We start from the raw sequence: 11,708 nt of genomic DNA, 5'->3' as shown, positions 1-11,708 counted from the left end.
AGTCGTTGTTGAAGTCAGGAGCCCGCCTGGAGAATGAAGGTATTGTCTTTTTAACTCGTAGTTGGAGTCAGGAGCCCGCCTGGAGAATAGAGGTTGTTATATTTTCAAGTTGTAGTAGAAATCAGGAGCCCACCTGGAGAATGGAGGTATTATCTTTAAGTTGTCTATTGAAGTCAGGAGCCCGCCTGGAGAATGGAGGTATTATCTTTTTAAGTCATAGTAGAAGTCAGGAGCCCGCCTGGAGAATGGAGGTGTTATATTTTAAGTCGTTGTTGAAGTCAGGAGCCCGCCTAGAGAATGGAGGTATTATATCTTTAAGAAGTTAGTTGAAGTCAGGAGCCCGCCTGGAGAATGTAGGTATTATCTTTTTAAGTCGTAGTTGGAGTCAGGAGCCCGTCTGGAGAATAGAGGTTGTTATATTTTCAAGTTGTAGTCGATGTCAGGAGCCCGCCTGGAGAATGGAGGTATTATCTTTAAGTTGTCTATTGAAGTCAGGAGCCCGCCTGGAGAATGGAGGTATTATCTTTTTAAGTCATAGTAGAAGTCAGGAGCCCGCCTGGAGAGCGGAGGGTTACAACAAAAATACCCAGAATAAACTCAAGTGCAGAAGTCAAAAGAGAGGCAACAATGGTCAAAGGAAGATAATTCGCGTGTCGAAGGAGAAACAATTCGAATTTCACAAAAAAGAAAGAAACATCAGAGGAAACACAAGCCAACAAGAAAGCAATGCAACAAGAGCAAGTTTGAAGATCTAGATAAGATTCTGTAATTCCTAGTTTAGTCTAGCTTCTTGTTTTCTTTTAGCATGGTGTAATAAAGAGGTCAGTAAGTAGCGGCAGCAGCAACAACAGTAGTAACAGTAAAACCACAGCTCCGTGGTAGTCCTAGCTACCGAAACTTCTCGAACTACATTAACCTGATTCTCTTTTAGCCAGGGATATGTAGGAAACCTTTGAAGCAGAGGTTCGGTCAAATCGTTCAAAAATGCTTCACACGGAGTAGCCGAACGGGCAAAAATCGCTTGTATCCGCTCACTTTATCTTTGCATGAAAACTCTTCATGTTTTCGGACAAAGAGGGGCAGCTGTGAGCATGTGATTTTTGCCCTACAAGAACTACTCCCAAAAATTCAAAATAAAATAGTTTTGTGTTGCTTGTGATTTTTTTGTATTTGTCTGTGCATGTTATTTTTACTTTAATTAAGAAAAAATACAAAATATGTGTTGCATGTGCATTTAGGATTTAATTTTACAATTAGGAATTAATTAAACAATATTTGGATTTGCGAGAATGAAAATCACAAAAATATGTACTTGGCATTTTTTAGCATTTAATCTCCAATTGTGTGATTTTATTTTAGTTGGTATTTAATAGTGTGTGATAATTGTTATTAGGAATTAATTAGTATTTTTAATTTGGTTTATAATTTAATTTAGAATTTTAGTTTTATTAATTAGGAAATAAAAGAAAAAGAAGGAAAAGGAACAAAATGGAAACCGGACTGGGTCAAATTCGCCACAGCCCAATTCTTACCCAAAAAACAGCCCAATATTCGCCCCAATCCAGTCCACCCCCAGCATCGAAGAAACGACGCTGTTTCAAGCCTGTCGATCCAGGCCGTTCATTTCATTTAATCCAACAGCCGCAAATCGCCCCCATGCCCCGACCCATTCCCATCCAAAGACCGATCAGGTCTCGAGGTAAACAAAATGACACCGTCTCTTTAAGCGAGTTGATCCAAGCCGTCGATCTCAATTGATCTAACGGTTAGGATCAAATCACTTCCCCACATATATAAGCCCAAACCATACCCTACCACCCAAGCCAAACCCCCCCTCACCTCTTCGTCTCTAAGCCTTAGAGACCAAACGAACCCTCCTCCCCTTACCACCGTGCTCCGCCCACCGGAAATCGCCTCACGGCGGTTCCAGTGGTCCAAACGACCCCATCTTCACACCACTGATTCCCTCGACATCCCCATTTCGAATCCCTAACCCTTATCCCTCGAATCCTGATCAGGGCCTTTGAATCTTCAATCAAAGATCGACCAAAAAACCCTAACTAATCCAATCGATTCCAGGCTAACACCCAATGTCCACCTGACTTCCCTCGTCCCTAAACCACCCCTAGTTCCCCTCGAATCAAACCGGAGTTTGTCGAATCTCAATTCGAATGAACGAATGCTGAGTTTTCAAATCAAGAGCCTGTATTGAAGATTTGAGGCCGAAATAGGTTTGATCCGTGTGTTCTCGTTTGACAACTCGTGATTAAGACCTATTCCGACCAAAATCGAAAGATGTCGGATTTTGTTCAAGCCGAGCTGGTCGTTCATCTTAGGTATTTCTATTCTCTGTTTCATCTCGTTTTTAGGCTTCATTCGATATGTGTCTTTTCAGATTAATTTCCTGTCACGTCAATTTGTTTTGGTTTGGTAATTGGTGTTGACTCATTAATTTTAGTCAATTGAAGCTAGTCAGTTTGTCGATTTGTTAGAACATTTTCCGATTTTGCAATCAATAAATTAAGGATTAGTTCGTCACAATGTTTGAATCGCTTAGTCAGTTGTCACATTGTTTTGAATTGCTTGGTCAGTTGAAATGCTTTGAAAATACATGAACTGTTGTTTTGGTTGTCACCTGAAACTACAACGTCATTCCCTGTAAGGGTGTTCTGAATTATTAAAATCCTTGGCCTTTATTTTGTTGCTATTTGATTCAACCTGGTTCAAGCTTAAGCTGTTGTTGAGTTTGATGAATTGAATCCTACTGTTTAGGGTCTGAAATGAATCTGACATTGGTTTGAATTCAGTGTTGGTATGATAATGTTCATTAAATAGTAGTGAGTTATAAGGTTGCATTCAGAACTTAGGAGAATTGGTTATAGCTGCAGTCACAGGGTCTTCAGGGGTATTTTGGGGGTTTAAAAGTTTGGCAAATGGTCTTGCTAAGTGGGTTGTCAGTAAAGTACTTAATAAATCATTAATCTAATGTGTTAGTGGGGAACAATACATAATGGTATGGGGATAATGATAAAAGCTAAAACAATACACATAGTAGAGGAATATTACAAGCTGGAAAGTAAAAGAAACATGGGGGCAATAATAAAAGATCTCTTTGACAACTGTAAAGAAAAAAAGGGCTGGAAAGGGGTTCAAGAATTGGGTATAAGTATGGGGAATCAATTTTAGAGAAAAAAGGAAAAAAGGAGGAAAAAAGAGAAGAAAAAACAACATTTTGGGAGCTTTGAAAGTGATCAGTTTCTTTTAGAGAGTGCTGGAGATTTTAAGAACAGAAAACAAAAAGAAAGATACTGTTTCATTGCATCCGTAGATGTAATTCGAATTCTGGAAAGTGATTCTCATTCCTTTTGATTGCTTAAGTGGTTCAGTGGTCTACTGGTTCAGTTTTGGGTTTAATAGAAGCTTGGTTGAGTCTGTTTGTCTTGGTATTTGCTGTTGCTGTTGGTTTACAACCTTTCTATTTTTTTTGGAGTATTGATTGAGTTGTTGTTGCTGGTGTATTGTTGTTGTATTGACTGCTACTAGCCTGCTACTGACTATTCTTTCTCCTCTTCTTGTGTTGCATTTCTCCAGGTACACATTTGAACCTGTTTTGGTGTAATTTCTCCAGTGGAATAGAAAGGCAATTGTTGTTTGACATTCATTAAAGCTTTACTGTTTTTTTTAGTTTATTATGATACAGTTAGCTTTAAGATTTGCATGATAAATTTGTGCATTAATGCTCCTGTAAGGGACTAGTTGGATTATTAACATGCTATGTACTGTTTTGTAACTTGTGGACAATAGGTACCTGTATAATTAGGATTGTTGCTTAACCGATTTGAGTTGTTTTGAATTGTGATGGACTGTTAACTCTAATATGTAACTAATTTCTTTTGAAATCAAGTCCATAGTGTCAAATAGTTTCACTGTTCGGGTTAATTGCTCGCCACACCAAAAATCAAAGGCAAATCACAACAAATAGGTGCATATTCACATTAGTCCAGGTCACGTATGTTTAGTTTCGAATTGGAAATTATCCATGACTCCATGTGTGATTTAAATCATTATTGGATAAGTGATTCGTTAGAGTGAGTTATATGTAAGACCATTCCTACTCTAATAGGGATGAGCAAACAATTGTGAGTTATGTGCTAAACTAAATGAGAATTGAGTTATGTGTTAAAATCAGTGCTACAATAGCTTAAAAATTATGTCAATCTCGAGTGCAAAAATTAGAAATTATGAGTTTGATGCAAGTATGATTAATTCTGTAAATTAGCTCCCCCTACACCCATTGATCAAGTTGGACTGTCATGATCCCTGAGGCCTAAATAATTCCTGTCCTTGGCTATGGAAGTTCAATTAATAGGATACTAGGTGTATGAACCATTGCGGGCTCAGGCGGCCCATTTTCTGTGAAATGAAACTTTGGTCGTGTATTGGAAATGTCCCGCTCTCTTTGTTCAACTCTAGGGCTTAACTGTTTGAAATTGAGTTATGTAATTTTGGATCTTTCGCGCACATTAATTAACTAGGACTGCTTTCATTTTAGAGACGAATTAAATAGAAAATTATAGATTGTTTTAGGATGGACCTTTAAAAATAATAAAAATAAGGCGAGCTTCGCCTAATAAAAATGCATAAATTGCGGGGCCCTCATGAGATATATATATTCAAATCCTTAGATTTCGGGAACGGGCTATTTAGTGAATTTCACGACTTTTCCCAAAATAATAATGCGTTAGTCTCTTTAGGCGCGTATTTTAATAACATTACCTCCCTAAACTCGGGTGCGTATTTATGTGACCCAAATCCGAATCCCAACGATGTTAAAGTATGTCCAAAAACCACTGGTGCATTTATGTGACGTAGTTCAAGACTTGTTTAATGACGTTGCAATTTTCCTTTAAAATAAATAAAAAATGGTTGAAGTTAAAATTTGCACATAGGTTCAACATCTATTAAAATCAGATAAATAAGCCGAATATGACAGTTGAGCGACCGTTCCAGAACCACGGAACTCGGGAATGCCTAACACCTTCTCACGGGTTAATAGAATTCCTTATCCGGATTTCTGGTTCGCGGACTGTAATACAGAGTCAATCTTCTCCTCGATTCGGGATTCAACCGGTGACTTGGGACACCATAAATCTCCCAAGTGGCGACTCTGAATGTTTAATAATAAATGAATCTCGTTTCGATTGTCCTTTAATTGGAAAAACTCCCTATATACGCCCTCGCGGGTGTAGGTAAAAAGGAGGTGTGACAATGGGTTGGATAATTCTTTTCATGCTTCTTCAATTGTCTTGATGCATAAGCAATCACTTTCCCACGCTGCATCAATACGCACCCCAAACCTATACTTGAGGCATCACAATATACCACATAACCTTTTGTTCCTTCAGGAAGAGTGAGCACTGGTGCGGATGTCAATCAATTCTTCAGCTCCTGAAAACTACTTTCACAAGTGTAAGACCACTGGAACTTGGTAGCTTTCTATGTTAACTTAGTCAATGGTGATGATATAGAGGAAAACCCTTCCACAAACCGCCTATAATATCCTGCTAGCCCTAGGAAGCTGCGAATTTCTGATGGTGTTGTAGGTCTCGGCCAATTCTTTACTGCATCGATCTTCTGAGTGTCGACACTAATACCCTCGTCAGATATCACATGGCCAAGGAACGCTACTGAGTTCAGCCAAAATTCACATTTGGAGAGCTTAGCATATAACTTACGATCCTGAAGCGTCTGTAATACTATCCGCAAGTGGCCCGCATGTTCCGCCTCCGAACGAGAATACACTAGAATGTCATCAATGAATACAATCACGAACACATCAAGATAGGGCCTAAATATAGTATTCATGAGATCCATAAAAGCTGCTGAGGCATTTGTTAGCCCGAGCGACATCACCAAGAACTCATAGTGCCCGTATCTTGTCCGGAAAGCCGTCTTTGGAATATCATTCTCCTTAACCCTTACCTGATGATACCCTGATCGTAAATCAATCTTGGAGAAATACTTGGCACCCTGGAGTTGGTCAAATAGGTCATCAATTCTTGGAAGTGGATACTTGTTCTTTATAGTAGACTTATTCAACTGTCGATAGTCGATACACATCCGTAACGACCCATCTTTCTTCCGCACAAATAGGACTGGTGCACCCCAAGGTGAAGTGCTAGGTCTAATGAAGCCCTTATCTAGCAAGTCCTTCAATTGCACCTTCAACTCTAGCAACTCTGCCGAGGCCATTCTGTATGGAGGGATAGACCTTTTTGTGTAGCAATATTCCCTTTCCATTCAATGATGGTTTCACCAGGAAATTGAAACCTAACCATCTTCGTACGGCAGTCAACATTTGCATAGCATGAGGCCAACCAGTCCATTCCCATTATCACATCAAAATCAACCATTTCTAACTCAAATAAATTTGCCGAGGTTTGACGACTACAAATCATCACAGTGCAACCTCTATATACCCTTCTAGCAATCACAGAATCTCCTATCGGAGTAGATACCGCGAGGGGTTTACTTATCAATTCAGGTTCAATGCCAAACTTATTAGCCACAAAGGGTGTAACATATGATAATGTAGATCCCGGATCAATCAGCACATATACATATTAAGAAAACACAGATAATATACCTGTAACAACATCTGGAGACGACTCGAGATTCTGTCAACCTACTAGAGCATAGGTTTGATTTTGACCACCCCTCAAACTTGGCACTGCACCTCTACCTCTACCACGACCTGTCGACTGCTGAAAACCCCGTGCTAGAGGTCGAACTGATGAGGAAGAACCAGACACAGATCAAGTCGGCTAAGCCATACCATCACCTCCCCTGTTAGGACAATCCCGCATCATATGGCCAGGCTGTTCGCAAGAATAACATGCATCAGAACCTCGATGGCACAGTCCAAAGTGGGCCTTGCCGCACTAATCACAACGTGGTATTGTGGGTCTCATCTGACTAGTATCCCTGTGATGTTGCGAGCCTGATGCCTGCGAACTCTGACCTGGACCAGAATGGGTAAATCAATCATATTGAGGCCTCTAAAACTGTAGGGGAGCACTAGCTACAGGTGGCGCCGAACTCCTCAAAGACTGGGGCCTGACGCTGCCTCTGAAGTCATTAGAATACCTTGCAAATCTCGCCCTCTTATGCTGGCCCCTATCCTGCTCCCTATCTGCCCTCTGCTGGCGCTTACGATCCTCTAGGGTCTGGGCATAAGCCTGAATACGGGAAATATCCATGCCCTCCACCAAGGAGGCTGTCGTGCACTCATTTATCAGATGTGGTCCCAATCCGTTCACGAACAAATGCACCCTATCACTCATCTCGGCCACCATATGGGGAGCATACCTTGCTAAAGAATCGAACTGCATACTGTACTCTCGCACACTCATATTACCTTGTCTAAGGTTCAAGAACTTATCAGCTCTAGCTCGTCGTATCTCAACTGGCAAGTAGTGAGGAAGAAAGGCCTCATAAAATTCCTTCCACACAGCTGGAGGAGCGTTCGGACCCCTGGATCTCTCCCAACTATCATACCAGAGAACCGCTAAATCCCGTAGCCGATAAGAAGCCAACTCTACTGCCTCTGTATCACTAACATGCATAACCCGAAGTGTACGATGAACCTGGTCAATAAAAGTCTGCGGGTCCTCCTTGGGGTCTGATCCGGTAAACACTGGAGGGTCTAAATTAATAAAATCACGAACTCTCGTACTAACTGGTTTCTCAGCAGCACCTGTATTTTGCCTCTGAGCCTGAGCAGCTACCAAGCTAGTCAATAACTACAAAGCACTCTGCATATCCTGGTCTGCTGGGCTAGACGGAGGAACTGGAGGTGCTGGGTGCCTCCTAATATCCTCTGGAGGAGACGGGGTAGCTGAGGTATGAGACGACATCTCACTCTGAGCCTCACTTTGTCCTGCTTTGGCTTGGGGCACCTGACTGGTACCCTCTCCCGCAGTTTTATCAAGCCGTCTACTAATTGTTTGCTTCCTAGTCGAAGGCATCGCTGAAAGAAAACAAGGTAAATATTAGAGACAAACACTTACGACTCAACTCTACGCACGATCTAGATTCAGAAAGAAGGTAACAACCCTAGATGTCATGTAGCCTCCTGATTATAAATGTGGCGCGCTACACATCCATAATCAAGACTCTACTAGACACGGCTCATAGACAATCCCTAGGACAGACTTGCTCTGATACCAAGTTTGTCACGACCCAAACTTGAGGGCCATGACTAGCACCCGACCATACTTGCCGAGCACCGACGTACATTTTATCTAACCTTTTTTTATTATCTTTTAGGGTTGACGAGATCAATATAAATGGTAGACCTGGATCATGGACAACCAACAATAAAATATGATGGCATGAACATACATAGCAGGGGATGACCAGACAATCAAGAAACTACATATAAGGTACGAGCTACCACGCTACCATGAAAGACTATACAACAAAAACTAGCCGACAAGGCATACCAAACTATACATGAGTCGACACTTGTCTATGAGCCTCTAAATGAACATAAGTTCTGCAACATAGCCGGAACAGGGCCCCAACATACCCATAATGTCTATAATAAAAATGCATACCAAGACCACGGCAAGTCCGGAGAAGGGATCTCGCCAATCACTGCTGAACTGGACAACCTACTGTGGTGGGGGAGCTGCACCTGCCTGTCTATTAGGGCCTGTAGCACGACATGCAGCGTCCACAAACAAAAGGACGTCAGTACGAATAAAGTACTGAGTATGTAAGGCAGGGAACCATAAATATGAACAATAATGTAAGCAGGGATAGAGAATATACAACCTGGAACATCTAAGTACCTCTGAGGGCTACTGACATGAAATGCATGATACATATGTATGTATACATAAACTTTTAAAACATACGCCTCTATGGGCATCATCATCATCATATCGTACCCAGCCATAATAGGCTTGGTAAAAACGTACCCGGCCGTCATAAGGCTCGGTAGAATCGTACCCGGCCACGTGGAGCTCGTTAAAACCCAACTGATCAGTTGTTGCACAATATGTGCCGTACCCGACCGACTATAGCGCGCCTCGGTAGAGAAAATAGATACATATATCTAATGCATTCTCGACTCATGGAATCACATTCTAAACCTTTCGGAGTGATGTAAGGTCGGTATCCTCTATACACGTCATTAGGACCAACTCTTCATTACGAACCTTATAAGAGTCAGGAAGTACCAACAACATTGATAACATAAGAATAAGAGAAGCAACATTAACATCAATCGTTCCATAAGAGGGAAAGCAATATAAGTACTGCTAGCTTCTAAGAGTAGAGTATCTTTGGAAGCTCGTTCATTACATTATGGATAATCGGAGTAGTGCAAAATAAGAAAAGGGATAGCCTCACATACCTTGTATATACTGCCCCAATCACAAGCTATGCCATTGTCACAACTCCTTAGTCTACAATAAGAGAAACGATACTATCGTTATCATTTAAGCGTCATAACTATTATGTATCAACCACAACCTATTTTACGTTGAAACGGACAGCACCTCCCCTATATATATGACTTCACACCATTCCAAACAATCACCAAACAGCCCAAACAATATCAATAATAAACATATTGAGCCTCCCAAAACAGTCCACACACAACCTAATTACATCATACATATGACGACCACCGTAGTCGTGTCAAACAACCCGAAAATGTTACAAATCACTATCAGACCACAACCCTACATATATATGGTGTTCCTCCACACCCTTCCATCTCCAAAACTCCACAAAATAGTAGTAAAACACGCAGCCCAATAGCAACACAAAACCGTCCACAAAACAGTCCGCTACAAGTGAATAACTCGAACTCACGGCTTCCGATCACCGTCCCGTGAGTTCTTACATGTATAGAACGAATTACCATGGATTCACAGTAGATAAAAATGTATGAAAGATGGCAGTAACTTACCTTACTTGTTGGATAACTCAGCCCTTCCCTTGGTTCTTCAAACTATAGGTTTTACCTTCAAATAGAACTTGAAAGAGAGGGAAAATCGATTAGGGTTTGTGTGGGATTTTTGGAGAGGAGTTGCAGGGGTTAACTTTGGTTTTAAGGGTCTGAAATATGGATGAAATAACTGATCTCATAACCCCTTAAATGTCCTCTCTTGGCCGACTTAGGTCTTTTAATTTTGTCCTATCATTTTGGCAAGTAGGTGATGCACCTACTTGTCATCTACCAATTTGCGCAGGCTTGCGAAAATATGAATAGCTCTATACTCCAAGATCGTATTGACAAATGGTTTAATGCATTTGAAACTAAACTCGTAGATCTTTAATTTGGTGGGTAGATCACCCCGTAATTCCTTGTAAATTAGGATAAAAGCTTAGAAACATTTAACCTAATGTTTAAGTAAAATTATGAACCTAAATTGCGACAACGTTTGTCGACTTTTGTTTCATAACTCGTTTGACTTCAAGACTTATGATACGGATATTATATGATTCAAACACTTTAATACAAGACCTTGAGTGTATTAATAACCTCTAGGTTTACCTGAAAGTACGAGTTACAACATCCTTGATTCGTTTAACTTCTAATACTTGTTAATCACCCTTATACACCCTTGTATCACTTAAGACTAATAGGATTAACTTCTTATCATCTCAAAGGTAATTCCTTCTTGGATTTATGTTAACTAATATATGGCATGAACTAACACGTGTGGATATTGGTTGTAACATATCAGGTGCAGATGTCGCATTTTCGAAGCTCGCAAATGCGAGAAAGGCATCGCAAATGCGAACCCTTTGCATTTCTGCTGCCTTCCCAAATGCGAAGTCCCAGTCGCAAATGCGAACAATGGACTTCCGCAAATGCGTCCCTTTTCCTTCGCAATTGCGAAGTACCTAGTTCCCTCCCATGCTCGCAAATTTGAATATTCTTCGCAAATGCAAGGCTTGCATTTGCGAGCCAGACCTCGCATCTGCGAGATCTATAGACTCAACACACCAACAAATTTTCCTTAAGCCCAAAACACTCCGTTGCCTATTCGAAACTCACCCGAGCCCTCGGGGATCCAAACCAAACATGCACACATGTCTTAAAACATCATAAGATCTTGCTCGCGTGATCAAATTGACAAAAAAACACCTAGAACTATGAATTTAGCACCAAATTTCATGAAATTTTCAAGAATGTTTCAAAACTCTATTTTCGCAACCAAGGGTCCGAATCACGTCAAATAAACTCCATTCTTTACCAAATTCCACAGACATGATTTAAATATCACATTAAACCTGTACCAGACTTCGAAAACAAAATACGGACTCGATACCAATGAGATCACACATTAACTAATTTCTCAAAACCTTTGCAATTTCAGTTAAACCCCGGACTGCGCATGCTAATCAAGGAGGACTAAAATGAGATTTTGAAGGCCTTGGAACCCCGAATTGGGCTTTAAAACACAATGACCTTTTGGGTCATCACAATTTCAAAGATATAATCTCCAAGCGTCATAGAAGGAATAATATTTGAAAGTGAAATTTCAAATATTGAATGGCTTACTACAATATTATAAGAAGAATCTACGGAAATTATGGATGGAAAGTTTTTCAATATCTTGAAAGAAAAGTTGCTAAAATCGTGGAGAAGATCTATTAATTTGTGGAAGGAATATACTATATGGAAG

Source organism: Nicotiana tabacum, chromosome 6 (assembly GCF_000715075.1).
Source record: "Nicotiana tabacum cultivar K326 chromosome 6, ASM71507v2, whole genome shotgun sequence".
In the NCBI taxonomy this organism is placed as follows: Eukaryota; Viridiplantae; Streptophyta; class Magnoliopsida; order Solanales; family Solanaceae; genus Nicotiana; species Nicotiana tabacum.
Note: the sequence above shows the minus strand (reverse complement) of the source record.